This window comes from Pseudophryne corroboree, chromosome 10, assembly GCF_028390025.1.
Source record: "Pseudophryne corroboree isolate aPseCor3 chromosome 10, aPseCor3.hap2, whole genome shotgun sequence".
NCBI lineage: Eukaryota > Metazoa > Chordata > Amphibia > Anura > Myobatrachidae > Pseudophryne > Pseudophryne corroboree.
The window spans coordinates 117,911,123-117,936,566 of NC_086453.1; the positions used below are offsets into that span (position 1 = coordinate 117,911,123).

At 47.0% G+C, this 25,444-nt stretch overlaps 1 protein-coding gene across 2 annotated transcripts in view; it reads right to left on the reverse strand.

Moving 5' to 3' along the window:
- CACNG8 (calcium voltage-gated channel auxiliary subunit gamma 8) overlaps positions 1-25,444 on the reverse strand; it is a 225,887-nt gene that overhangs the window by 109,467 nt on the left and 90,976 nt on the right. The window lies entirely within an intron of this gene.

Sequence of the window (25,444 nt, forward strand, 5' to 3'; positions counted from 1 at the left end):
GCTCCTGGAGGGCTGCTGATCATCGGGGCTTCCTGTAACTGTGACCTCCGGTGCTGTAAAGTGAGCTGCAGCTTTCTAGCATTACTTTACTGCACCAGAGGTCACAGGACCAGCAGGGAGCACCGATAACTGTCAGCCCGCATCGGAGCACCGATCACCGGTCCCTGTGTAAGTAAGTATGATTTTTATTTGTTTTAACTTTTTAATATTTTCTTGATCAGGCTGTATGTTCATACACAAAGCTGGTCACACTGCTGGCTTCCCGCACAGCTGAAGCTAGCGTAATTATCACAGGGCTCACTGCAGTATTTTTTGCAATTTTTTATTTTTTTTGTCAATTCGGCCCACATTACTTTTCCCATTATAAGTATGGGAAATGTTATCTGGTTACTAAAATACATTGAATCAAAGGGTTTGCCCTTTAATACATTCAGGTGATGCTAAAATAATGTGAAAAGGGTGTGAAAACACCTTTCACATTATTTTAGTTTAAAAAAAATTAACTTAATAAATATGGGCTTTATTCAGGTTTGTTAGCAAACCAAAAATGCACACTAATGGGCAAAACGATGTTGCACTTCAAGTGTGGCAGATGTAACATGTGCAGAGAGATTTAGGTTCGGGTGGGGTGTGTTTAAACTGAAATATAAATTGCAATGTGAAAATACAGCAGCCAGTATTTACCATGCACAAAACAATTTAACCCACCCAAATATAAATCTCTCTATACATGTTACATCTGCCTCCCCTGCAGTGCACATGGTTTTGCCCATTAGTGTGGTTTATGGTTTGCTAACAAACCTGAATAACCCTCTATGGCCATTAATATTCACTACTGTACTTAAATTAAAGCTGCACACTTGATGCTCAATAGACTTCATATGCAGTACTACTTTTCTGAAAAAAAATGGCAGGCGCCGAGAGTGCTTGTTGAATGCAGCTAAATCTGTAGATAGATAGATAGATAGATAGATAGATAGATAGATAGATAGATAGATAGATAGATAGATAGATAGATAGATAGATAGATAGATAGATAGATAGATAGTAGAAATGTGACTTTTTGGTTTTGGTTTTGTGGTTTTGGATCTGGATCTCCATTCGTGTTTTTGATCTGGATTGGTTTTGCCAAAACCACACTTTCGGGTTTGGGTTTTGAATCTGGATTTTAAAAAACAAACAAACATAAAAATAGCTACAGTAAATCACAGATTTTTTTTTTTTTAGTTCCTACAGTATTATTAACATCAATAACATTCATTTCCACTCATTTCCAGTCTATTCTGAACACCTAACAATATTGTTTTTAGGCGAAAAGGTTGCACCGAGGTCGCTGTATGACTAAGCTAAGCGACACAAGTGGGCGGCACAAACACCTGGCCCATCTAGGAGTGGCACTGCAATGGCAGACCAGATGGCACTTTTAAAAACTAGCCCCAAAGAGCACATAATCTAAAATAAAAAAAGAGGTGTAAGATGGAATTGTCCTTGGGCACTCCCACCCACCCTTATGTTGTATAAACAGCGACAGGGTATGCCACACGACTGTGGCTGAAATGATTGCTTTGTTTGGGCCCCCACCAAAAATAAGCAATTAATCTGTTCTTGCACAAACTGGCTCTACAGTGGCAAGATGTCGTCCTCATTCTCCGATTACTCACCCCCTTCAGTGTTTACATCCTCATCCTCACACAGTATTAATTTGTCCCCACTGGAATCCATGATCACAGGTCACTGTGAACTTTCGACAGGCAATTGCTGGGAAAGGTCTACCCGGAGGAATTTATAATTCATTTTGATGAACATCATCTTCTCCATATTTTGTGGAAGTAACCTCCTACGGCGATCGCTGACAAGGTTACCGGCTGCACTAAACACTCTTTCGGAGTACACACTGGAGGGGGGTGGGGGTAACTTAAGTGAAATAAAGTCAGATTGTGCAAGGGCCTCCAAATTGCCTCTTTTTCCTGCCAGTATACATACGGACTGCCCGACATGCCTACTTGGATGCTGTCACTGATATACTGTAACCCTCCACCATTCTTTCAATGGTGACAGCATCATTTGTAGTGACAGTAGACATGTGAGTAATTGTTGGCAGCTCATTCAGTCCGGACCAGATGTCAAAACTTGCTCCTGATTGCCCTGCATCACCGCCAGTGGGTCAGCTAGGAAGTCTTAGTAGGGTAAGCCATTGTGCGATGATGTCCCTCAGTTTCAGTAACAGGTTCTCAGCGATGTGCCTCTTACAGAAACCGGTGATACACAGTGTAGCTTGCCTAGGAATGAGTTGGCGTTTGTGAGATGCTGCTGCTGGTGCCGCTGCTGTTGAATGCAATACATCTACCTAGTGGTCTGTCACAGTCATGTAGTCCTTAGTTTGCCCTGCTCCACTTGTCCACATGTCCATGGTTAAGTGGACAGTGGGTACAACCACATTTTTTGAGGACACTTTTCTTAATGTCCCTGTACAAACCAGGAATCACTTGCCTAGTGAACTGGAATCTAGATGGGATTTGGTACCGGGGACACAGTACGTCCATCAACTGTCTAAATCCCACTGCACTAATGGTGGATACCGGATGCACTTCTATCACCAGCATAGTTGTTATGGCCTCAGTAATCTGCTGTGCAACAGGGTGACTGCTGTCATATTTTATCTTCCCCGCAAAGGACTGTTGGACAGTCAAATGCTAAGTTAAAGTAGTGGTCTTCCGACTTCCTCTCTGGGATGACGATCGACTCCAAGCAGCAACAACAGCAGCAGCGGCAGCAGTAGGCGTAGCACTCAAGAATCCTCCAGAGGAATCACGGATAGGAGAGGATCCTGACTGAGGAGGAAATTGACGTTGATAAAGTTGGTAGTGTGGATTACAGGAGCTTGGATACAACAGGAAAAAGGGATATAGGTGTCAGTGGACTGCTTACGCTCTTACCCAAAGTTTCTGAACTTGACAATGACATGATGAATGCGCTGCAGGTGACGTATAAGGGAGGATTTTCCTAGGTGGTTAACGTCCTTACCCATACTTATTATGGATTGACAAAGGCAACAGATGGCTTGACACCTATTGGGGGTCATTCCGAGTTGATTGCTAGCTGCATTTGTTCGCAGCGCAGTGATCAGGCTAAAAAATGGCAGTTCTGCACATGCGTATGCGGTGCAATGCGCACGCGCAACTTACAGGCATAACGAACTATGCAGTTTTGCACAGGGTCTAGCGATGCATTTCAGTTGCACTGGTTGCCGCAGAGTGATTGACATGAAGTGGGCGTTTCTGGGTGACAACTGACCGTTTTCAGGGAGTGTTCGGAAAAATGCAGGCGTGCCAGGGAAAATGCAGGCGTGGCTGGGAGAACGCTGGGCGGGTGTGTGACGTCAAATCCGGAACTGAATAGTCTGAAATGATCGCAAGAGCTGAGTAGGTTTTGAGCTACGCTAAAATACACTCCCAGTGGGCGGTGGCATAGCATTTGCACGGTTGCTAAATATTGCTAGCGAGCGATCAACTCGGAATGACCACCATTGTCCGGATTTGTGGAGAAACAATTCCACATGAAGAGGTGGATTTTTTGGTATTTTTCCTAGGCATCACAATGGGCTTTTTCATGCCATAGACAACAACTGTCTCCACTGGTGCCTTATTCAAACAAACCACATGCCCATCAGAATCCTCATCGTCCACTTCCACCTTAGTGCCAGCTACACCAATATCCACCTTATCTATACTTCTACAGTGACATCCTTAATCTCAATATCAGCAACTGGACTGGCGGTGCTCCTCCCAGCACTTGCAGAGGGCATGCAAATAGTGGTAGGAGCCTCTTCTTCCCATACAGTCTTGGGGAGTTCAGGCCTAGACATCACAACCGCGGAGACACTTGGACTCTCCTTGGGGATTTGTGATATCTCTGATTCTGAACGCAGTTGTTTTTTCCTGTACTTTAACAAGCTTTATTTTTTAAATTTTTCGAGAGGTAGGAGGGCTTCTATCTTCATGAGAAGCTGAACCACCAGTCATGAACATAGGCCAAGTCCTTAGAATTTCCTTGCCACTTCATGTTGTGAAAGGCATTTTTACAGTAAACAGAACAGTGCCCCTTTATATTTATAGCACCCCTGTATTTTTACAGCATACAGGACACCCCAGAACAGTAACCCTGTACAGCACAGGACAGCAGCATCCCTAAAAGCACAGTACACCACACTAGAACAGCACAGGACAGCAGCACCTCTAACAGCACAGTACACCTGCACAGCACACTACCCCAGAAGAGCACAGGACAGCAGCACCCCAGTACACCACCACCCACAGACCGACAGAGGTCTGTCTCCCTCACTCTCCAAGTCCGGAGTGAAAATGGCAGCAACACGCGGCTCCTTATATAGAATCCAAAACCCGTGAGAATCCGACAGTGGGATGATAACGTTTTTCCTCGTTCTGGGATCCGAGTCTGGCGGGAAGCCCCGAGCCCACCGCACATCTCTAGTTCATATGTATGTGAGGACCTTGTGGGTGTGTGCCACCAGGAAATGCTTTGTCTGAAATTCTCCTCGATAAAGCCAGCTGAAAGGTTAATTTCATAAATCTGCCAATGGGACAGCTGGGGGTGGCAGCAAACTGTATTGAGTGCATAAGGGCCCAGTAACAGTGATAGTAGACCTATTGTATGACACCTAGGGACTGATTCACAGTTGCATGTAAGTCGGTCAGAAATGTGACCCCATTATATGCTCAAATATAAATGCTGATCTTCGTCTACTTTCAGAGTAAGTCACATCTATGAGACTGCACCACACCCATCCATCCACTTGTGCAGGTAACTGTCATTACTCTCAGCGTGCATTTGCACCAGCCCCAACCTTGGTGCAAAAGATCTGTATGGAATCAGGTGCACTATTCTACATTTACAATACTTCTGGGACCTTCTTCTTTACTTGCAATGTGACAGGGAAATTAGCCTATATCTACAATACTACAGGGGTATTATTATATATTTACTACTAGCTACCAGCCTGTCAAAGTGACGGAACAACGTAACATTAATGCCAGCGCTGGCAGCTGTGTGTGCCCGAACAGACCAACAATTGAATTTCTCCGTTGGGCATCATCTAGTGGTCACCAGCGTGCAAAACACTTAAATTCCCCCTATAGAGGTGAGGAGCAGTGTTAGCCTTTTATTATATAGGATACTGTGGAGATGCTATTCTATAGTCCCCATATTTCAGGAAACTGTTATTATAGTTACAATGCTATGGGGTCCCTATTTTATGTTTATGTTAGCATATGGCCATACTGGTAGTGCAGACTCTTTTGGCACTACAGGTGCAAGTATGTAGTGGTGCCCATCTGCATGCTGGCAGAGTGTGCATTGTATGCTCAGGCTAGTACAGGAGGGGCCTCATGCTACTCCAGTTTCTCTTGGCACTTTGGTTTTTGGGCCTAATTCTGACCTCATCGCAGCAGCAAAATCTTTCCCTAATGGGCAAAACCATGTGCACTGCAGGGGGGGGCAGATATAACACGTGCAGAGAGAGTTAGATTTGGGTGGGTTATTTTGTTTCTGTTCAGGGTAAATACTGGCTGCTTTATTTTTACACTGCAATTTAGATTTCAGTTTGAACACACCCCACCCAAATCTAACTTTCTCTGCACATGTTATATCTGCCCCACCTGCAGTGCAACATGTTTTTTCCCATTAGAGAACCATTTTGCTGCTGCGATCAGGTCTGAATTAGGCCTTTTGTCTAGTCCTGGAGGACAAAGCCTGATGTTGATTAACATTGGACTTGTAGAACATGTAAGAGGTTTGCAAACCATGGTATATGGGTGTGCAATCATTCATTGTGTATTCAAATTACATACATATTACATAACTTAGTAAATCTCCTGTTCAGAATACAGACAAGCTCCACCAGTAACCAATACACAATAAGTCAGCAGGCTCACAGCACTTCAATGCACAAATTTTGTATAGACAATCAGAGCAGTGACTGACGTGCGTGATATTTTGAAGTAATGTGCCTGCATAAGGCATTTCTTTATTTTGATGAAGTTAATAGCTTAAGCAAGTCCACCAAAATGTAATGTACTATGCTTCATCATTCACTGACACCATCATTCATGGGAAAAGTAGGAGAGGGCAAGGGTCAGATATAGTGAGTGAAAATGACCCAGCTAAATAATAAGAATTTACTTACCGATAATTCTATTTCTCGTAGTCCGTAGTGGATGCTGGGAACTCCGTAAGGACCATGGGGAATAGCGGCTCCGCAGGAGACTGGGCACATCTAAAGAAAGCTTTAGGACTATCTGGTGTGCACTGGCTCCTCCCCCTATGACCCTCCTCCAAGCCTCAGTTAGGATACTGTGCCCGGACGAGCGTACACAATAAGGAAGGATTTTGAATCCCGGGTAAGACTCATACCAGCCACACCAATCACACCGTACAACTTGTGATATGAAACCCAGTTAACAGCATGATAACAGAGGAGCCTCTGAATAGATGGCTCACAACAAGAACCCGATTAGTTAACAATAACTATGTACAAGTATTGCAGACAATCCGCACTTGGGATGGGCGCCCAGCATCCACTACGGACTACGAGAAATAGAATTATCGGTAAGTAAATTCTTATTTTCTCTGACGTCCTAGTGGATGCTGGGAACTCCGTAAGGACCATGGGGATTATACCAAAGCTCCCAAACGGGCGGGAGAGTGCGGATGACTCTGCAGCACCGAATGAGAGAACTCCAGGTCCTCCTCAGCCAGGGTATCAAATTCGTAGAATTTTGCAAACGTGTTTGCCCCTGACCAAGTAGCTGCTCGGCAAAGTTGTAAAGCCGAGACCCCTCGGGCAGCCGCCCAAGATGAGCCCACCGTCCTTGTGGAATGGGCTTTTATTGATTTAGGCTGCGGTAATCCTACCGCAGAATGCGCCAGCTGAATAGTGCTACAAATCCAGCGCGCAATAAACTGCTTAGAAGCAGGAGCACCCAGCTTGTTGGGTGCCATCAGGATAAACAGCGAGTCAGTTTTCCTGACTCCAGCCGTCCTGGAAAAATAAAATTTTCAGGGCCCTGACTACGTCCAGCAACTTGGAATCCTCCAAGTCCCCAGTAGCCGCAGGCACCACAATAGGTTGGTTCAAGTGAAAACCTGAGACCACCTTCGGGAGAAACTGAGGACGAGTCCTCAACTCTGCCCTATCCATATAGAAAATCAGATAAGGCCTTTTACATGACAAAGCCGCCAATTCTGACACACGCCTGGCCAAGGCCAAGGCCAACAGCATGACCACTTTCCACGCAAGATACTTTAGCTCCATGGTTTTAAGTGGCTCAACCAATGCGTCTTTCGGAAATCCAACACCACGTTGAGATCCAAAAAGTGCCACAGGAGGCACAAAAGGAGGCTGAATATGTAGTACTCCTTTAACCAAAGTCTGAACTTCAGGCAGTGAAGCCAGTTCTTTCTGGAAGAAAATCGACAGAGCCGAAATCTGGACCTTGATGGACCCCAATTTGAGGCCCAAACGTCACCCCTGCTTGCAGGAAGTGCAGGAATCGACATAGTTGAAATTCCTCCGTCGGGGCCTTCATGGCCTCCCACCAAGCAACAAATTTTCGCCAAACGCGGCGATAATGTCTTGCGGTGACATCCTTCCTGGCTATGATCAGGGTAGGGATGACTTCCTTCGGAATACCCTTTTCCTTTAGGATCCGGTGTTCTACCGCCATGCCGTCAAACGCAGCCGCGGTAAGTCTTGGAACAGACATGGTCCCTGCTGCAGCAGGTCTTGTCTGAGCGGCAGAGGCCAAGGGTCCTCTGCCAGCATCTCTTGAAGTTCCGGGTACCAAGCTCTTCATGGCCAATCCGGAACCCCGAGTATGGTTTTCACTCCTCGCCTTCTTATTATTCTCAGTACCTTGGGTATGAGAGGTAGAGGAGGAGACACATAAACCGACTGGTACACCCACGGTGTCACTAGAGCGTCCCCAGCGATCGCCTGAGGGTCCCTTAACCTGGCGCAATATCTTTTCAACTTCTTGTTGAGGCGGGACGCCATCATGTCCACCCGTGGTCATTCCCAACGGTTTACCCGCATTTGGAAAACTTCTGGATGAAGTCCCCATTCTCCTGGGTGTAGGTCGCCCATCGGAGAATCCTTGTGGCTTCTGCCATCGCCATCCTGCTTCTTGTGCCGCCCTGTCTGTTTACATGGGCGACCGCCGTGATGTCGTCTGATTGGATCAGTACCGGCTGGTTCTGAAGCAGGGGCCTTGCTTGGCTTAGGGCATTGTAAATGGCCCTTAGCTGCAGAATATTTATGTGAAGCGAAATCTCCTTGGAAATTTCTTCCCTGTGTGACTGCACCCCAGCCCCGAAGGCTGGCATCCGTGGTCACCAGGACCCAGTCCTGTATTCCGAATCTGCGGCCCTCTAGTAGATGAGCCCTCTGCAGCCACCACAGGAGCGACACCCTGTTTCTTGCTGACAGGGTTATCCGCTGTTGTATCTGTAGATGGGACCCGGACCATTAGTCCCACAGGTCCCACTGGAACGTCCTTGCGTGGAGTCTTCCGAATGGAATTATGCTTCGTACGAAGCTACCATTTTTCCCAGGACTCGTGTGCATTGATGTACCGACACCTGTCCTGGTTTTAGGATGTCTCTGACTAGAGATGACAACTCCTCGGCTTTTTCCACTGGAAGAAACACTCTTTTCTGGTCTGTGTTCAGAAACATTCCCAGGAACAGAAGACGTGTCGTCGGGACCAGCTGTGACTTTGGAATATTGAGAATCCAGTCGTGCTGTTGTAGCACTTCCCGAGAGAGTGCTACCCCCACTACCAACTATTTTTTGGACCTCGCCTTTATCAGGAGATCGTCCAAGTACGGGATAATAAAAACTTCCTTCTTGCGAAGGAGTATCATCACTTCGGCCATTACCTAGGTAAAGACCTTCGGTGCCGTGGACAACTCCAACGGCCACGTCTGGAACTGATAGTGACAGTCCTGTACCACATATCTGAGGTACTCCTGGTGAGGGGGGTAAATGGGGACATGCAGGTACGCATCCTTGATGTCCAGGGAGACCCTGTAATCCCCCTCGTCCAGGCTCGTAATAACCGCCCTGAGCGATTCCATCTTGAACTTGAATCTTCTGATATAAAGGTTCAAGTATTTTAATTTCAAGATGGGTCTCACCGAACCGTTGCGGTACCACAACCACTGTGGAATAGTAACCCCTTCCTTGCTGAAGGAGGGGCACCTTGACAATCACTTGTTGTGATTATAGTATTGAATATCCACCAACACCGTCTCCCTGGCAGAGGGAGGTGCCGGTAAGGCAGATTTTAGGAAACGGCGAGGGGAAGAACGTCTCGAACTCCAGCCTGTACCCCTGAGATACTACTTGAAGGACCCAGGGATCCATGTGAGAGAGCCCACTGTCCGCTGAAATATCTGAGACGGGCCCCCACCGTACCCGGGTCCGCCTGAGCAGCCCCAGCACCATGCTGTGGACCTACCGGACGCAGGGAGGACTTCTGCTCTTGGGAACTAGCTGTGTGTTGCAGCTTTTTCCTCTACCTTTGCCTCTCGGCAGAAAGGATGAGCCTCTAGCCGTCTTGCTTTTCTGGGGCCGAAAGGACTGTACTTGATGATACGGTGCTTTCTTTTGTTGTGGGGTAGCCTGTGGCAAAAAAATCAATTTCCCAGCAGTAGCTGTGGAAACGAGGTCTGAAAAACTATCCCCAAACAGTTTTACCCCCTTATAGGGCAACTTCCATGTGCCGATTCGAGTCGGCATCGCCTGACCATTGCCAAGTCCATAACCCCCGTCTGGCGGCAATGGACCTAGCGCTTATTTTTGATGCCAGCCGGCAAATATCCCTCTGTGCATCACGCATGTATAAGACCACGTCTTTTATATGCTCTATTTTCAGCAAAATATTGTCCCTATCCATAGTTATTTTCCGACAGGAAATCTGACCACGCAGCGGGAGCACTGCACATCCATGCCGAAGCAACGGCTCGTCGCAATATAATGCCCTAGTGTGTGACCATATCTTATAGGGTAACCTCCTGCTTTCTATCAGCAAGTTCCTACAGGGCGGCCGTATCCGGAGACGGTAGTGCCACCTTTTCTGATAAGCGTGTAAGCGCTGTATCTACCCTGTGGGGTGTTTCTCCACGTGACCTATCCTCTGGCGGGAAAGGGTACGCTGCCAATAACCGTTGTAGAAATTATCAATTTCTTACCGGGGGAAGACCACTCTTCCTCACATACCTCATTTAATTTCTCAGATGCAGGAAAAACTACTAATAGTTTTCTCTCACCAAACACAATACCCTTTTATGTGGTACCTGGGGTATAATCATAAATGTGTAATACATTTTTCATTGCCTCAATCCTGTAACGGGTGGACCTATTTGGAGGGTACACCAGTCTCATCGATGTCGACACTGGAGTCAGTATCCGTGTCGACATCTGTGTCTGTTATCTGAGGTAGCGGGCGATTTTAGAGCCCCCCATGACATTTGAGACGCTGGAACAGGCACAAGCTGAGTAGCCGGCTGTTCCGTGTCGTCAACCTTTTATGTAAGGAGTTGACACTTTCACGTAATCCTTCCATAAGTTCAACCACACCGGTGTCGACCCTGCAGGGGGTGACAACATATTTACAGGCATTCGCTCCGCCTCCACCTCATTATCCTCCACATACCTGTCGACACAGCCGTACCGACACACAGCACACACACAGGGAATGCTCTGATAGAGGACAGGACCCCACAAAGCCCTTTGGGGAGACAGAGGGAGAGTATGCCAGCACACACCAGGGCGCTATATATCACAGGGATAGCACCTATAAAAAAGTGTTTTCCCTTATAGCTGCATATATATTGTATACTGCGCCTAAATTGTGCCCCCCCCTCTCTTTTTAACCCTTTCTGTAGTGTATTAACTGCAGGGGAGAGCCAGGGAGCTTCCCTCCAACGGAGCTGTGAGGGAAAAATGGCGCCAGTGTGCTGAAGGAGATAGCTCCGCCCCTTTTTCGCGGACTTTTCTCCCGCATTTTTATGGATTCTGGCAGGGGTTAATGTACATCCATATAGCCCTGGGGGTTATATGTGATGTATTTTTGCCAGCCAAGGTGTTAATATTGCTGCTCAGGGCGCCCCCCCCCCAGCGCCCTGCACCCATCAGTGACCGCAGTGTGAGGTGTGCATGAGGAGCAATGGCGCACAGCTGCAGTGCTGTGCGCTACCTTGATGAAGACTGATGTCTTCTGCCGCCGATTTTCCGGACCTCTTCTTGCTTCTGGCTCTGTAAGGGGGCCGGCGGCGCGGTTCTGGGACCGGACTCCGAGGCTGGGCCTGTGTTCGATCCCTCTGGAGCTAATGGTGTCCAGTAGCCTAAGAAGCCCAAGCTGGCTGCAAGCAGGCAGGTTCGCTTCTTCTCCCCTTAGTCCCTCGATGCAGTGAGCCTGTTGCCAGCAGGTCTCACTGAAAATAAAAAACCTAAAACTAACTTTTATCTAAGCAGCTCAGGAGAGCCCCCTAGATTGCACCCTGCTCGGTCGGGCACAAAAATCTAACTGAGGCTTGGAGGAGGGTCATAGGGGGAGGAGCCAGTGCACACCAGATAGTCCTAAAGCTTTCTTTAGATGTGCCCAGTCTCCTGCGGAGCCGCTATTCCCCATGGTCCTTACGGAGTTCCCAGCATACACTAGGACGTCAGAGAAAGAGTGCTGTGCTCCGCCATCTAGACATTATTCCAGAGGCACATATAATGTTATTCAGATTTTCTGCAATGGTTGTCAGATAGGAATATGATATTGGTGTGAGGGAAATTCATATTTAAGGGTGTTGCATGTTCTGCCGCTGATAACGATCTCTACCCCACTAATGCATGTACTGTATGCGTCCAGTACATATGTTTACTAGGTCCAGGCCCGCCATCAGAGGGGTGCTGCGGGCACAGATGTCCCGGGGCCGGGCCCGGCCTCCCTGATAGGAGGAGAGGGCCCGAGCCGCTCATGCCGCCGCCCGCCGCCACTATGCTCCGCCCACTTTTCATTACCGAGTTCTCGCACTGTCAAAGTTGGGGGAGAGGACGCTGCAAGCTTCTATTGTAAACGTCCCTCCCAAAATGGCCGCCGCCTCAGAGGAGACAGTTATTAAAGAGATAGAGGAGGCTCCTCTAGTATCTTTAATAACTGTCTCCTCTGAGGAGGTGGCCATTTTGGCAGAGGCTATTCAATAGAAGTTTGCAGAGTCCTCTCCCTTCTCCTATGACAGTGCCAGATTTCGTCATGAAAATGGGGTGGAGCTACACGAAATTGAGGGGGCGTAGCTACATGGGACCAGCTGTGTGTGTGTGTGTGTATATAATTATTATTATTTATTTTTATTGGGAGGGGGGGAACCTGCCTATTTTGCGAGTCCTGGGCCCCAGAATTTCTGATGGCGGCCCTGTCTAGGCCCTCAATGAAAGCAATTGTAGATGGATGCATGCAACACTGCAAGCATCACCATAAATCCCATACTGTAAATTTGCTCAGCCAAGCGTCAATTAAGAGGAGATTTCTGAATGTCTGTGTAATTACCTCTGTTTCTGAATTAAAGTTTGAGTTCACTTGAAAATGTAAAATCAATTAAAAATAAGGATTTGATATTACAAGTTGAAACTGCAAAATAAATGTCTAATTCTTCCATGGTCTGAGTTTAAACTATCTTCTTTAGGTTTAATTGCTATGAAAAAAAATGTAGGTTAGATTCATATCATTCATTTCCTAAAGGTTCATCTATCAATAACGGAACTGATAAGGTAACATATTCAGTAAAATATTCATCCATTGGTGATGCAACTCATTTAAGGAAATGCTATATAGCACAGGGGTTCTCACTGGCTATGGTGAATATTGACTTTTAAGTAAGGTTTATTCAGGTTCCAATGTTTAGATAGCCAATGTCTACAGTAGGTCTACAAGCAATAGGTCGACTCCATATGGTCGACATGCATTCGGTCGATACTAACAAAATCTTGACACTGGAAAAGGTCGACAGGTAGAAAAGTTAGACAGGTTCAAATGGCTGACATGGCAATGGTCGATACACATATGGTCGACGCAGCTTTTTAAGGGTTTTTTGTATTCTTTATACCTTTTTCATACTTTACTATCCACATGGACTATGATTGGGCATAGTAACTGCCTGCAGCATGACAAATTAAGTGAGCCATTCAAGGGGAAATGGTACACTAATTGGGGTTTCCTGTGCTCTGATGGTAAAATTGACACCTCCAAAAAAGCAGTGTCTACCTTTATTGTGAGGAACATTTTCTGTTTCGACATTTTCAGGTGTCGACCTTTGTATCTGTTGACCTTTTCATGTGTCGACCTTTGTATCTGTCAGCCTTTTCATGTATCAAACTTTTGACAGTGTTGATCTAATACATGTCAACCTTTTGTCAGTGCCGACCTAATGCATGTCGAACATATGGGGTCGTCCTAATGACTGTTGATCTAGACATTGCAGATCTTCAATACCACACCCGTTTTTTTTCAAGGGCATATTTACTTACTGAGTACCATTAAAAAAAATGTATGTGATTCCTTTAATGGTAACATTTTGTAACATTTGTTCTTGTTGGTCAGAAGACAATATTTTCTGCAAGGATATCTTTAATGAATGATTGAGTAGATTCTTTGGGGTAAAAATACTAAGCTCTATTTTGCAAAGCACTAGAACCTTCAAATCACGCTGAAGTTCATGAATTACATTTGTACTGCTGCTTTGCAGAGGTTCAAGAGGCCTCCACTTCAAAAACCTCAGTAGCAGGCTCCGGATTTTCCAGTTTACTTAAGAATTTCACTACTGCCCCTTTAGTTAAAAATACAAAACAAAAACAAATACAGTACACAGCTCTTTATATGCAGTCTGTTAATATTTAGGTTAAGTTCAATTTACATGATGTGTTTTTTTTTTCTTAATTTAATCTCAAAATGTAAAACGCTTTGAGGTGCTGATTTAGATATGTTGGTAATGCAGCCACTCTCTCAATAGCGTGTGAAAACATGCAAACGCTAATCTCAACCTTCCCTTTGTGTTCGATGTAGAGATGAGCGGGTTCAGTTTTACTCGGATTTACTTGGTTCTCAAAACGCCATCTTATTGGTTAACGGATGTCTTGTATTTTGGATAGCCAATCAGATGCCATTTTGAGAACCGAGTTAATCGGAGTAAAACCGAGTAAAACCCGAACCCGCTCATCTCTAGTTCCATGTGGTGGTGTGCATTAGCGATGAAACACCCACTTTCAGACTCCATGGTCTATACAATTGCCATGGAGATTGTAAATAACATTGATGTAACATCGGTTGGACCATCAACATTTGCGGTAGCTTAGGGTCTACTCTAGCTACACTCCTCAAATCCAACTAAACATGGCCTTTGAAGCAGTGGATTTGTAATTGGGAAAGCTAGACACACCCATGACACTCACCCCTATAAAACTTCCCCTTTTGCATTCACTTGCGGTCACCGTCCAGTCTCCACTGTGAAATGCTCAGAGTCGCAAACTGCTTCTGTTAGAGATGCCATATGCAGTTGCGAACGGCATTGAAGACTTGGACTTGCGCATGTTCAGTTAGGGTTGTTCTGGACTCTTTGCGCATGCGCACTGTCAAATAATCACTCAACTGCAGGAACATTGGCACTCATTCCGAGTTGATCGCACCAAGCAACTTTTTGCTGCTTGTGCGATCAACTAATCTCCGCCTATGGGGGAGTGTATTTTAGCATAGCAGGGCTGCGAACACTTGTGCAGCCCTGCTATGCTAAAAAAGTTTCACTCAAAACAAGACTAGCCCTAGACCTACTTACCCTGTGCGACAGATCCAGCGATGCAGGTCCCGGCTTTGACGTCAGACATCCGCCCTTCGTTCGCCTGGTCACGCCGGCGTTTTTCTTACCACTCCCCAAAAACGTCTGGAAACGGTGAGTATCCGCCTCAGAATGCCTCCCGTCTGTCCATCTTCTTGCGATTGCCGCTGCGATCACATTTGTCGCTGGCGGCGGCGTTGCTCGGCGACGATCGTCGCCAGGAAACGCCGCACGTGCGCAATGCATCCGCCGCACATGCGCATTTCCGACCCGTTCGTAATGCAGTGAAGAACCGCTGCGTGCGAACGGGTCGGAATGACCCCCAAAATCGCGATGTAAATAACAGTGAGCCTTATTCAGGTTTGTAAGCACACCAAGAAAGCACACAGGCTAATAATAATAATAATAATAATAATAATAATAAAATTAATAATAAGGGATTTTTCTAATGTGGGAGGAAACCAAAACAATAAGCAACTGGGCAAAACCATGCTGCACTACAGGAGGGGCTGATGTAACATGTGCAGAGAGAGTTAGATTTGGGTGGGTTATATTGTTTCTGTGCAAGGTAATAAATACTGGCTGCTTTATTTTTACACGGCAATATAGATTTCAGTTTGAACACACCCAACCCAAATCTAACTCTCTCTGCACATGTTACATCGGCCCCACCTGCAGTGCACATGGTTTTGCCCAGTTGCTTATTGTTTTGGTTTCCTTCCACATTAGAATAATCCATTAGTATTATTATTATTATTATTATTATTATTATTATTATTATTAGCCCATATACACTGCGGGATTTGATCTGGGATTTATATTTTCCAAGGTCAATAATTAGAAGAAAAAAAAATGTATTAGACACTTTTTAAATCATTTGCTCAACAATTTACAGTAGTTCATTCCAGACTCCCTGTTCCATTTGAAAATCTAGTTAAACTCATTTAATACTTCAGGGGCTAAAGTTTGACGCAGCCGAAATCTGTGCTAGTTTATTGGCAGCTTCTAAGACATCAGAATTAGTTTAAAAAGGTAAGATGTGCTCATCAGGCATTAAAGTCTAAAAGGTGTCACTGTCATCGGAAAGAGTGTCTGCTTATACCAAGATCCAAAGATGATCAGGGGGGTAAAGGTACTTGGATTAGAACAGGTGGAAATATGGAAAAACATTTAAGACTAGTGGCTCTAAAGGTGGGTACACACTGGAAGATATATCTGCCGATCAATTGATCGGCAGATATATCTATGGACGGATCGGGCAGTGTGCTTAGCATACACACTGCCCGATCCGTCGGGGACTGACGTCATGAACTGGGCGGGCGTGTACAGCTGTCAATCACCGCCGGCCGCCACAGCATGTGTACGGGCGGTCGGCCGTACACACACAGCGACGCACCAATATATCGGTAGATATATTGGCCATCGGCTGTGCTGCGGGGCCTATGCGATACATCTGTGAACGACGGAGTTCACAGACGTATCGGCCATACACATTGGCCGACGGACCCTCAATATATCGGCCATTCAAGAGAACGGCCGATATATCGGCCAGTGTGTATGGGCCTTAAGGGGATGTGGTCAGGCAGGGGCATTTTAACAGAGGAGGAGGCCAGTGTGCAGCCTTCTGCATCAGGGGCCCTCTCCTCTCTGACCAAGGCACAAGGTTTTAATACCTCTATAGAGTCCCACGGGGGTGCCATCCTTCTGAACACAGACCCTATTGAGCATGCGCAGGCCTCCGGGAACACGGCACGGCGGCCATTTTCCCGAAGATTTTCTGAATGCGCATGCAGGAAACCCCAGAAAAATGTCTGCCGTGTCACCTTTCCGGAATTTTCAGCAGGCGCAATAGACTTTGTTCCCCCTAGTGTTCAGACTCTATTGCACTGCCGAGAAGGGATGGCTCCGACGGGGGACTCCAGGGAAGTAAGTATTAAACAAATGGGTGCAGTGTGTGCCGGGTGGGCCCCCCTGGACCCCAGGGTCCATATTCCTCGCACACGCTGCACCCATTATAGATACACCAATGCGGTCTGAATGCTGGCGGTTGGGATGTCGGCAGTCAGAATCCCGGCATCAGAATCCCAACACACGGCCATAATGTCAACATTGGAACTCCTACATCGGATGAAATGCTGATGCAGGAATACCGACCACCAGCATCTCCATCATAAGTATGCAGGGATTGTCAGTGTTAGCCTGCAGGGGGTAAGGGGGTGGAGGTTAGGTGTTGCCACCCCCAGGGACGGTTAGGCTGCGGGGGAGGGAGTGTTAGGTATAGGCTGCGGGAAGGAGGGGGGTAGGTTTAGGCACCACTGGGGAGGGCCACAGTTAGGCTGCAGGGGTGGGGGTGGGGGTGGTGGAGGGTAAGGGTTAGGCTGTAGAAAGAGAGGGTTAGGCTTAGGGAGGTATTGAGGGAGGGTCAGGATTTTCTCCATCTGGATGCCACAGTCGGTCTTCTGAACGCTGGCATTCCGAACGCTGAGATATCATATCACACCTGCTCTAATCACTAAGAACACTGATAATCAAAACTTCTAAGACGAACTATACAACTAACATGGAGTATAAACGAAGCTCTCAGCACATTGTTGGCCAAACATTATTGTTATGATTTATTAGGTGCTACACAATTTCCACAGCACCGTACCAGCAAACAGGCACATCAAATGCACAGTGAATGTAATCTGACATGACAATAGAACAACACAAAGCAAGAAACCAACGAACTAGGTAGGAAGTGGATGGTGGGATGGGTAGGAAACTCAATATAGCCAGATAGGCGTGGGGCGGTGAGTCACAAGGAGTCCACTCCTTGTGAAGGGTGGTCTTCAGTTTGCCGGCTGTTGGGGTCCCCGCGCACAGTATACCGGCGCCGGAATCCCGACAGCCGGCATACCGACACCTTTTCACCCTCCTGAAGGAAGAATAGATAGCGTGGCGCGCCGAGCGCAGCGAGCCCATAAGGGGCTCATTTGCGCTCGCCCAGCTGTTGGTATGCCGGCGGTCGAGATTCCGGCACCGGTATGCTGTGTGCCGAGACCCTGACAGCCGGCATACCATACTACACCCCTTGTGAAACTGTAACCTTCATTGGTTCCAGCTGCATTCAATAAAACTGTAACCAATGAAGGGTGAGCATACACAGTCCCTGATGGGCACTAGGAGACAAGGGTGGTCATTCCGAGTTGTTCGCTCACTAGCTGCTTTTAGCAGCATTGCAAACGCTAGGCCGCCGCCCTCTGGGAGTGTATCTTAGCTTAGCAGAATAGCGAATGAAAGAGTAGCAGAATTGCTACTAAATATTTTCTTGCAGTTTCTGAGTAGCTCCAGACCTACTCCTAGATTGCGATCAGCTCGGTCCGTTTAGTTCCTGATTTGACGTCACAAACACACCCTGCGTTCGGCCAGCCACTCCCCCATTTCTCCAGACACTCCCGCGTTTTTCCCTGACACGCCTGCGTTTTTTAGCACACTCCCGGAAAACACTCAGTTACCACCCAGAAACGCCCCTTTCCTGTCAATCACTCACCGATCAGCAGTGCGACTGAAAAGCGCCGCACAAACAACAGCAAAACTGCTAAGTTTTTAGTAAAATATCTAAGCGCATGCGCGCTGCGTACCATGCGCATGCGCATTTAGCAACAAATCGCAGCATAGCGAAAATCGGCAATGAGCGAACAACTCGGAATGACCACCAAGGAGCACTAAAAGCAAGGATAGTGCTGGGATGAACATAAGGAAGGAGGGCCCTGCCCATGAGAGCTTTCATGATAAGGGATGGGTGAACATGTGGAGCGTGAACTGGGGCAGAAAGAAGGTCGGAGGAAGGTAAAGAATGGAGATTTATAGGGGTAGTAGGCTGTGGTGAAAAGGTATATAATGAGTGAACATTTAAAGATGGGGAAACTGGCAGAAAATCTCACATGGCTTGGTAATGAGTACATATTAACCCAAACATGAGAACCAGCACAACCATGTCGGTCTAAATATGTGCTGGGAACCTCATTCGCACTTCATGTGAATTGTACAGTTTATCATAATTGATTTGACTGTTAATGTCCTTAGTGCTTACAGTGTGCACCTGCATTTTCTCTTTTTTAGGTACGGAAGGTGTCCAGCATATAGTTAGAAACTTTATGCTGGAATCTGAAGGATTTTATCTACTTTTTATTTTTATAAATAAGTAGATTTATGGTAGACTTACCATGGTTAAATCTCTTTCTGCGAGGTACACTGGGTTCCACAGGGAATATATCGGGGTGTAGAGATGGATCTTGATCCAGAGGCACCAACAGGCTAAAGCTTTAGACTGTCCCAGAATGCATTGTGGGGCATCCTCTATAACCCTGCCTCCAGGCACTGTAAGCTCAGTTTTGTTAACCAGTCCAATGCAGAAGCAGGTAAAACAGAAGGCAGATGTTAGTCACATAGAACCACGTTCTCACGACAGGAGAAAGGACTACAGGCTAATGCCATACAAACCCAAAGTGCGTCAGGGTGGGTGCCCTGTGGAACCCAGTATACCTCGCTGAAAGAGATTTAACCATGGTAAGTCTACCATAAATCTCCTTTTCTGCAGCGGGGTACACTGTGTTCCACAGGGAATACATCGGGGATGTCCTAAAGCAGTTCCTCAAGGGAGGGGACGCACCTTAGCGGTTATGACAACACGGCGTACAAAGGAAGCATCCCGGGAGGCAGAAGTATCAAAGGCATAGAACCTAATAAACGTGTTCACTGAGGCCTATCAGACCAAGTAGAATGGGCTTTAATAGCAGCAGGAGCTGGTAGTCCAGCCTGCGCATAAGCGTGTGCAATCACCATTCTAATCCATCTGGCCAAGGTTTGCTTATTCGCAGGCCAGCCACGGTTGTGGAAACCAAACAGTACAAAGAGGGTATCTGACCTCCTGATAGAGGCAGTCCTCTCCACATATATACGGAGAGCCCGTACCACATCCAAAGACCGTTCTTTGGAGGACAATTCAGAAGAGATGAAGGCTGGAACCACAATCTGTTGATTAAGGTGAAAAGATGACACCACCTTAGATAAATAACCAGGGTGAGTTCTAAGAACTGCTTGGTCACGATGAAATATCAAAAAGGGGTGGACGACAGGACAAAGCACCTGAGTCTGACACCCTTCTAACAGAGGCAATAACCAGCAAAAACAGGACCTTGGCTGTGAGCCATTTAAGGTCCACTGACTCAAGAGGTTCAAATGGAGACTCTTGTAGGGCATTCAGGACAACAGACAAATCCCATGGAGCCACAGGAGGGACATAGGGAAGCTGAATCCGCAGTACGCCCTGAGTGAATATACGAACATCAGGTATAGATGCAATATTTCTCTGAAACCACACTGACAAGGCAGATATGTTAACCTTAAGGGAGGCCAGACGAAGTCCTAAATCCAGGCCTTGCTGCAAAAAAGCCAGAAGTCTGGAAGTACTAAACTTGGAAGCATTGTAATTCTTAGCAGCACACCAGGTGAAGTAAGAATTTCAGACCCTATAATAAATCAGTGCAGAAGCCGGTTTGCGGGCCTTCAGCATAGTTTGGATATCCACCTCAGAGAATCGTTTGGCCCTCAGGAGTGAAATTGCAAGAGCCACGCCATCAAAGCCAGTCTGGCCAGGTCCGGGTAGACACAAGGGCCCTGAACGAGGTGGTCCGGCCGTTGAGGAAGTAGAAGAGAATGCTCTATCGATAGACCCTGCAGGTCTGAGAACCAATGCCGTCTGGGCCACGTTGGAGCGACTAGAAGTAGTATTCCTCCTTCTTGCTTGAACTTCTGTAGTACCCTGGGCAGGAGTGACACTGGAGGGAACACGTAGAGCAGCCAAAGGTTCCATGTAATTGCCAGTGCATACACGAACGCTGCTTGAGGATTCCTTATTCTTGATCCGAAGACCGGAACTTCGTGATTGTGTCGTGACGCCATCAGGTCTAGATCTGGTAGACACCACTTGTCCACTAGGAGTTGAAAGACTTCCTGATGAAGACTCCACTCTCCGGCATGTACATCCTGACAACTGAAGAAATCTGCTTCCCAGTTGAGGACTCCCGGAATGAACACTGCCGATATTGCTGGCAGATAGCGTTTCGCCCAACTAAGGATTTAGACACTTCCATCATTGCCATGCTGCTTCAAGTGCCGCCTTGATGGTTGCCACCGTGGTGGCATTGTCTGATTGTACTTGAACAGGCCTGTTCTGTATCAGAGGCAGGGCAAGAGTCAAATCATTGGTGGTCATTCCGAGTTGTTCGCTCGTTGCCGTTTTTCGCAATGCAGCGATTAGGTGGAAAATGCGCATGTGCATGGTACGCAGCGCGCATGCGCATAGTAATTTAACACAAAACTTTGTAGATTTACACAAGCTTGAGCGACGTTTTTTCAACGCTCGAGTGATCATAGTGTGATTGACAGGAAGTGGGTGTTTCTGGGCGGCAACTTGGCATTTTCAGGGAGTGTGCTGAAAAACGCAGGCGTGCCAGTAAAAAACGCAGGAGTGGCTGGAGAAACGGGGAAGTGGCTGGATGAACGCAGGGCGTGTTTGTGACGTCAAACCAGGAACTAAACGGACCGAGGTGATCGCAATCTAGGAGTAGGTCTGGAGCTACTCAGAAACTGCAGCAAATTATTTAGTAGCAGTTCTGCTAATCTTTCGTTCGCTATTCTGCTAAGCTAAGATACACTCCCAGAGGGCGGCGGCCTAGCGTTTGCAATGCTGCTAAAAGCAGCTAGCGAGCGAACAACTCGGAATGAGGGCCATTGAACGTGGCCCACAATTCCAGAATGTTTATCAGGAGGAGATATTCCTCCTTGGTCCTCCGACCCTGGAGAGAGTGTTGCTCCAGCACTGTGCCCCAACCCCTCAGACTGGCGTCTGTAGTCAGTAGGACTCAGCTGGGGATCCAGAAGGTATGGCCCCTGCTCAATTGCTGGTCCTGTAGACACCAGTTCAGTGACAGACGAACCTCCGGAGTCAAGGAGATCATTTGAGAACTGATTCGATGAGGCAGGCCATCCCACTTGGAAAGGATTAACCTCTGTAGAGGGCGGGAATGGAATTGAGCGTACTCTACCATGTCGAAAGCCGACACCATGAGGCCTAGTACTTGCATCGCCGAGTGTATCGACACTCTTGGGCGAGAGAGGAAGTATCTGATGCTTTCCTGAAGTTTCAGGACTTTCTCTGGAGACAGAAACAGTCTTTGGCTGTGTGTGTCTGGTAGTACCCCCAGGTTCGCCATGCTCCGAGCAGGTACCAGCGAGGACTTCTTCCAGTTGATGAGCCATCCATGGGCTTGTAGGAAGTTTACCATCAGTTTTAGATGACTCAGGAGGACATTGCGGGAGTTTGCCAGAATCAGCAAATCGTCCAGATTCGGCAGGATCCTGACTCCTGGCGACGGAGATGAGCCTTCATCACAGCCATAACCTTGGTGAAGATCCGAGGGGCCATGGCTAGTTCAAACGGCAGAGCCTGAAATTGATAGTGAAGGTTGCCAATAGCAAAACCGCGGATATTGCTGATGCGATATGGCAATAGGCATATGCAGGTAAACATATTGTATATCCAGGGATACCATATAGTTTCCGGGTTCCATGGACAATACAATTGAGCACAGTGTTTCCATACGGAACTTGGACACTCTCATAAACTTGTTCAGTGATTTGAGGTTGAGAATAGGCCGGAAAGACCCATCAGGTTGCGGGACTAGAAACAGGGTCGAGTAGTATCCTCTGCCTCCCAAGGACAGAGGTACCGGCACTACCACTCCTATATCCAGGAGGGAATGCACAACCATCTCTAGAGCTTGCACCTTTAACGGATCTGAAGAGATAACCGTTGTGCAGAACTGGCGAGGGGGACATCTCTTGAAAGAGAATGCGTAGCCGTGAGAGACAACTTCTCACATCCATGTGTCTGAAGTGGTTATTAACCATACCTGGTTGAATCGCAGAAGTCAGCCCCCCACCCTGGGATCCCCCAGGGGAAGGCCTGTCCCGTCATGCAGCAGGATTGTCATGAGAAGCAGGCTGACGAGCAGCCCAGGATTGTTAGACCTTGGGCTTAGTGGTTGTTGGGAGCAAGAGACAATCCCGGGTATGCCTGACCTTCGCTTTCCCATAAGGCTGAAAGCAGGGAAAAGTGGTACCTTTTGCCTTCTGTGCATAAAGAGTAGCATTTGGGAGAAAGGCAGTCATAGTAGCCGCCGATTCAGACCCAATTTTTAATTAGGTCTACCCCAAATAAGATGTCCCCAGGAAAGAGGAATACCTCCAAGGACTTTTGGAGTCCAGGTCCACCTTCTATGACCTCAACCACAGAATACGGCGAGCCAGGACAGACGTATTCGACGCCTTGGCAGCCAACACACCCGCCTCAGGGGACGCCTCCTAGTATAGAAAAAGGTGGCGGTGTGATTATGAGACAGGGAATGTCTGGAATTGTCAGATATATCCTCGGGCAGCTCTTCCTCTAGTGCCTGATCCAGTCATCAATCTATTTTGTAGCCCCAAGAGGATGCAATCATGGTTTATGTACAACACCCATAAGGGAGTAATAGACTCCAGGCATCCATCCACATGCTTATCTGTCGGTTCCTACAGTGAGGGGACAGTGGTGAGAGGCAGAGTGGACGACACCCGATGGATGACACATGAGTTCAATAGCAGTGAATTACCTACTTGTTATATAACTCTGCAGGGGGAGGCTATTGAGCTAATGCCCGTTGTAGACAGGCGGAATGTCTTCCCCGGATTAGACCAGGGGTCTTGTCTGATGTACAATACACTTAATAGTCAGATTGTGGTAACAGAGTTTTATTTATCCTCTGATGTGTGAACATATCAGTTTGCTTAACCACAGTAGGGGGATCCTCTTATCATCAGTGATTTGTAGGATTTGCTTCCCAGTAATCACAAGGGCAGTAGTGTCGTTTATCAATGGAAAATTCTTGTCAGAAACACCTAATATAGGGACTGAAAGGACAGCATGATCCCCCTCTCTTCAGATAAAATATCACAGAGATTATTGGATAGGGAGGAGGAAGCAGCCCGCTTAGATGACCCAGAGACACGAGAGTGACCTGGAACAGGGTTTTGCCTGACCAAGGAATGAGTCATATGCTACAACCCGTGAGGTAAAATTTTCCCGCCCAAAGCGGAGTAACCATGGGGACATCAGTGACTGTAATGTTACAGGTGGTAACCTGAGTAGAGTACCCAGTTGGTTTGAGAACGCAGACCAGGTTGGCTCCTGATTGATTACAGGAGCTGCGGACTGACTGGGAGATGTATGAGACATTCTAAACAGACTTCCCCCTCATGTAAATCCATTGCGCATGCTCTGCAGGATGCAGGAGTGTCCCCAGATTTACTGCCCTACATGTTAAATATTATACACAAATGCAAGAGAGAGCGGTTTAGTACGATGAAGCCAGACAGAGTACAATACCTACGAATAAATCCGTTAGCATGTGACTCAGTACCCAGTACACAAAACCTGCGAATAAATCCGGTATTATGTGACTGAGTACACAGTAGAATACATGTAATAGGTAAATACTGTGATGCTCTATATATTGGCCCAGACGCACCTAGTCCCCTAGGGTACAGTATACAGTGATAGATATATCTGGAATACACCGCAGTGAAATCACACAGCAGATACAGGCACACATAGTCACGTTTGCAATGCAGATAATTATTTTCATGACAATAGAATTGCATTGGATTATTATATGAACCCACACACATATATTTATATATATATATATATATATATATATATAAAACAATGCGTGGTCTGAGACCGGATGTATATATCAGAATACTCGTACAATATATTCTGGCACAGGTAGACTTGTACTTAACTAACGCTGTCTTAATATCGACATGTAGAATACTTAAGTGTTTGTAAAACCACGGTGCTGATGTACAGGTGGATTTACAAAGGAGACCTTGCCCTGCAGTCCCGGAGACCAGTCGCATCTATTTTAGAAAATGGTGCCCAGCATCTCAGTCAGGGAGTGAGGTAGATTGTGAGGCAGCTCCAGGGCAGGAACACCAGCAGTAGATGGCCCCTGGGCCAGGGGAGAGGCTACAGGTCAAGCGCCGGCTCCCCTATGCTGGACTTCACCACCTGGTACTATGGAATCTTATTAAACTGGATGTTAGCATATCCAACCTGTACTCCTATGCCCTTGTGGATATAGTGGGGTCTCTGCTCGGTGACAGTGTCCATGCCAGCGTCGCAGTCCATCTCCCTAGACTGCAATCAGAACGCGATTTAATGGCGGGTCCCGTCTGGAGACCCTGTAACCTCCTCCCTTCTGTAGCAGCCACGCGAACCAGGAGAACATCTGCAACCAATGGCCTAGAGCCAGAGCGTCTCCGCCGCAAGTACCCGGGAACAGAGCCAGCTGGAGTATGCAACGCCGCTGGGGAGGTGATGGAGCCGCAGCACAGTATGTCACACTGACATATGAAGTGCTGCAGCCCTTGAAGTCTTCTAAAAAGCTTTTTCAGGGCTGCC